The 5,101-nt window shown below is 33.8% G+C and overlaps 1 non-coding gene across 1 annotated transcript; it reads left to right on the forward strand.

Annotated features, from left to right (window-relative positions):
• Positions 1–1,876: 1,876 nt before the first annotated feature.
• Positions 1,877–1,980, forward strand: LOC112101282. Its single transcript, XR_002907409.1, has one exon. It is a non-coding gene; the product is annotated as a small nucleolar RNA R71 (small nucleolar RNA).
• Positions 1,981–5,101: the final 3,121 nt, after the last annotated feature.

The raw sequence follows: 5,101 nt of genomic DNA on the forward strand, positions 1-5,101 counted from the left end.
TTTCTTCTCTGATGGTGCTAGTTGTTCAACTCTTGACTTCCATTTATTAGTGTCCATGGATAGTGATGAGTCAAGTAGGGCGTTGACCTCATCAACCGATCTGTCAATATCAAAATCCAAAATAAAATGAGTTAAACATGTTTATAAATGATCATCACTAAGGTTTGAAACAAAAGTATTATCAACTAATACTTATATTAAATCCACATCAACAATTCCATTATCTGCATTGTGAAGTTGTTTGGCAATGTTGAAGATGTTTAGCTCCATAGTCATGTTGCCAAAGGACAACTGCATATTTCCAGTTCTGCATTGAATGTGAGCATCGGCGGTTGCCAAGAAAGGTCGGCCTAGAATAATAGAGATGTGCTTCCTTAAATCCTATATTGGTTAAGTGTCAATTACAATAAAATCAACAGGAAAATAAAACTTATCTACCTGGATAAGCACGTCCTCCACAATACCACGAGGTATTTTCGTGGATCGATCTGCAAGTTGTAACACCGCTGAAGTTGGGTGTAATTCTCCCAGACCAAGTTTCACAAATATTGAATAAAGCAACAGATTTACACTAGCTCCTAAACCTAACAAAGCATTCTCAGTTGTGTGGTTCCCTATACTACATGAGATAGTGGGGGAGCCTGGGTCTTTGTATTTTAGAGGAATTTTGTGTTAGAGTATAGAACTAATATTTTCTGTTAAAAAAGCCTTCTTTTGAACGTGAATGTTTCTCTTTTTAGTACAAATGTCTTTAAGAAACTTGGCATAAGATGAAACTTATTTTATAGCATCAAGTAAAGGGATGTTAACACTTACCTGGTTGAAGATTTCAAGAATCTCACCTGTGGATTTTCCCTTCTTTCCTTTAGCTAACCTCTGAGGAAATGGAGCTTTGGGAACATATTCTCATGGGTTGGTTTCTTCTTTCTCTTCTAATGATAAGTCATCAACATTCACAGGTACAATTTGATTTTCTTTTGTCACCGCCATCTCCACTTTGTTGTCGACTTCTTTTCCTTTTCGCAAGGTCATGACTGCTTTGACCTCTCCATGCTGCTGTGGTGAATTGGTACTTGCTTCATGCACTCTTTTAGGATTAGACACTGGTTGACTTAGAAACTTGCCTTTCTCAACAGTCATTGCCAAGGTCTGAACTGAAGAAGCAAGTTGTCCCACCATATTCTCGAGGCTTGAAACTGATTGGGCTTGTGAGTTAAAGCCTGCTCTCATCTCATTTTGTAGTCCATCAATAGTGCGATTCTGTTGCTCAATCGTAGAGTGAATAACATTCTTGAAATTCTCGAATCCATCCTCCCATGGTCTGAGTTGAGAGTAGTTCTGGTTCTGATTGTATCATCTAAATGGTGGCTGAAAGGCTTGAGGAACTTGGGGAATTGGTTGCATTGGTAGAGCTGGAGTTGTTGGTCCATTCTGTTGGAATCCTTGAGACCACAAAAAATTGGGGCGGTCTCTCCATCCAAAGTTATATGTGTTGGAGTATGGGTTGTAATTTGATGGTTTTCTTATTACACCTATGGCATTGGCTTGATCTGAGTATGAGTCATGGTCATGTGATTCTGTTGATTTAGCAGTCGTTAACGAAGCTATTTGTCGAGAAAGACCTTCAATCATTTCTTTGACTTCTTTAATTCCTGAACTTGACTCGTCAATGTGAACCTCATTCACTCCCTTAATTCTTTTAGTATTCCTGAGTGATCGACTCCGTTGTTGGGAATTATCTACTTGTCGCTGGAAGAATTCCCAAATCTCTTATGCACTTTTTGACATTAGCTCTCCTCCACTTGTTGTCATTAGCGATTTTTACACATTCGGCAATAATCCCTCTAAAAAGTATTGACATTGGTGCCATTTCTCATACCCATGATGTGGACACTTTAAGAGTAACCCATTGAATCGCTCCCATGTTTTGAAAAACTGCTCGTCTTCTCTCTGGGTAAACTCTGAGATTTCGCTGCGAATAGCATTGGTTTTATGCACTGAAAAATATTTATTCAAAAATTTAGTTACCATTTGTTCCCATGATGTGATGCTATTGGCAGGTAATGTATTGAGTCATGAACGAGCTCTATCTTTTAAAGAAAATGGGAATAATCTAAATTTAACATCATCATCTGAAAAATTCTCATATTTAAAAGTTTGACAAACAGCATGAAAATCATTCAGATAATTATATGGGTCCTCATTTTCTAGGCCATAGAATGTTGGGAGACAATTTAGCACACTAGGTTTTAGTTCAAAACTCCTAGTAGCTATGTTTGGGTATCTTATGCATGATGTGCTTAAATTAGCTAAGGGACTGAAGTAGTCCTTAAATGGCCTCTTCTGTGGTGGTGTTTGTTGTTGCAAATTCATTTTATTTTTAACATGTTTGTGTGTGTGCAGTATTTTTTCTAATTCAAGGTCTATAGGCTCAAGATTAGGTAATAATGACCTTCGACCATGCATGCAAAGAACACAAAATAAATGAGAACAAAACAAATAAAAAAAGAAGAAGAAGGAGAAATTATGGTACTAACCTTATCACGCTGTTACAACCTTTCTATAAAAACACACTAAAACAAATACATGAAATAAATTAACTAAAAATAAATTAATAAGATAAACAAAAAATTACAAAGAAAAATAAATTAAAAATTAAATTACAGAATTTTAAAGAATAGAGAAAGAAAAGAAATTATTACCTCTAAATACAGATTTACTTTTTTTTCCTTTTTTTTAATAAGAAAAAAATTACAAGAAAACAAATAAAAGAAATTATTCACAAAAATTAATTCTACGAATTAAAATAACTTACCTCCCCGGCAACGGCGCTAAAAACTTATTGTGTAAATTTTATTGAACTTGCAAGTGCAAGAATCTATTGTAAAATAGATCAATGGTGACGAGTGTCGATTACACGAGGAGGTGGATTTTAATTGTGTGTAGAATCAATTTTTCTAAATGGGTGGTTGGATTTATGGTAAAGATGATTTGGAATATCCTAATATTTGAATTGAAATGGCAGAATTAAATTAAAGTGGAAACTATAATAATTGTAGCGCTTGGGTATCTGAATCCGTATCAACATGCACCATGAGCTAAATATTCCTTATTAGTGTCAATTAAATCATGAGGGGGGAATCCACACCTCATGAACCACACTCTAATCAATATAGTGCTAAGGGCTTATTGTGTCAAATAATAATAACCTTGTATTAGGCAGCCGGTGAAACCAGGGCGGTATCTAGACAAGATTATTATTATTTGTCGACGAGAAGTCAAAACATCCACGAAAACTAGAGGGGAAGAGAAAATAAATTTACCAAATAAAGCCCATGACACATGTTGAGACTTCACCTTCAACCCAAGCTTGAAAGAAAATTAGCTACTCATAATTGAACTAGGGGCAAAATGGAAATTTATTAAAATAGTAGAAAATACAAGATGGAGAAGGAATTATAAAAAATGGAGCCCAAAAATGGATCCAGAGATGCCAAATTAGGGGGGAGAGGTCTCTTTTTTTATAGATACATTGAGTAAATCATGGCCATCGGATTAAAAATAGTTTGAACACTCAGGATTGCGCCACGTCATCAGTCAACAATACGCGGTTTAAACAGTCAACTGGTTTGAACAGTGACGCAGTTTGGTTGAAAATAATCTTGTGTATATGTATGTACCGTACGCGTAATTTTTGGTCCACTAACATGCTGCCACGTCACCAATCAACAGTGCATAAGAATTCTCTCCAATGGAATCGTGCCACCTCATCAGTCAATGCCACATCATCGGTCAATGCCATGTTATCGATCCGTCTATGTGAATAGTATCGTGAACAGTAACGTAGACAATACCGTACATATAAATAGTACCGTATATGTGAATAGTGGTATTTTTCCTTTTATGCTCCTCCTAAGGTTTTCGACTGTCCTGAGTTTAAAAGTGATGTCCGTTTTACCGTCTGATTTCTCGTTCATTGTGAAATAACCATGATGTCCCTAAAATACATAAAATACTTAATTAAAATAAAGCACACATAATTAAATCACAAGAAGTTTAAATACATAAAAGTAAGGGTGTTAGTAAAACTTGAAGTGTAAAATGACGATTTTCTCCTTTATAAATATACATTTTCTAACACTCAACATAAGCCTAATAAAGCACACTCTTTTTTTTCCAATTTTGGTTTCATGTGATGGCTTAGCTTGTTAATTGGTTTGGCCTCTTTTTTCCATGCACATGTCGCCCACTTTTCCAATTTCCTTTTTCTTCAATTTGCTTTCCATAATTTAATCCAATGCACGCAATCTTTTTAAATTGGTCAAGTAAATCCATGCACATTAAACAATTTTCCAAATGTGCATTAATTAATTAATTGGCTTCCAAAAAAATCTTCAGTTATTTCCTTTCCTAATTCCTTCAAGCAGATTCTTCTTAAATATTTCAATTTAATTCTTCTTTAATCCCAGAATATACCTAAAATAACAAAATAAAATAAACTAAGATAAAAATTAACACAATAAAAATATAATTTACTAAATTAAAAATTAACTAAAATAACTAGAATATTTAAGATCAAAACAAGAAAAAGATGGAGAAATTAATAGCAAAATATATGAAAAGTATGCACTTATCAAGGAGGCAACATGGGAACGTGAGGAAGAGATGAAGAATAAGTATCCTAAACTATTCAGTAAGTAAATTTCGAGGACGAAATTTTCTTAAAGTGGGGAGGAAATTGTGAGGTACAATTTTCTCACTTAAATATAATAGAATTTATTTTAAGCTAACAAGCCCCTTTAAGTGTTAAAATAATAATGATAATAATAATAATATAAAATATTTAATTCTAAGTAAAGATGACATAAGTAATAATATAAGTAATGATGACATAAGCAATGACATAAGCAATGACATAAGCAATAATGTAAAAAAAATTATAGAGAAAGTTAAGAATTCTAGAATTTAGTAAGGTATTTATGAAGGATAATCTCAACTATTAATCAAGAGTTATGGTGGCAAAATTCTAATCATCCATTAGCCTTAAAAAATCCTATAAATACTCTTACCCCTTTTCATTTTCAATGCAATCTAGAAATTT

Source organism: Citrus clementina, unplaced genomic scaffold (genome assembly GCF_000493195.1).
Source record: "Citrus clementina cultivar Clemenules unplaced genomic scaffold, Citrus_clementina_v1.0 scaffold_2, whole genome shotgun sequence".
NCBI classification, from domain to species: Eukaryota; Viridiplantae; Streptophyta; class Magnoliopsida; order Sapindales; family Rutaceae; genus Citrus; species Citrus x clementina.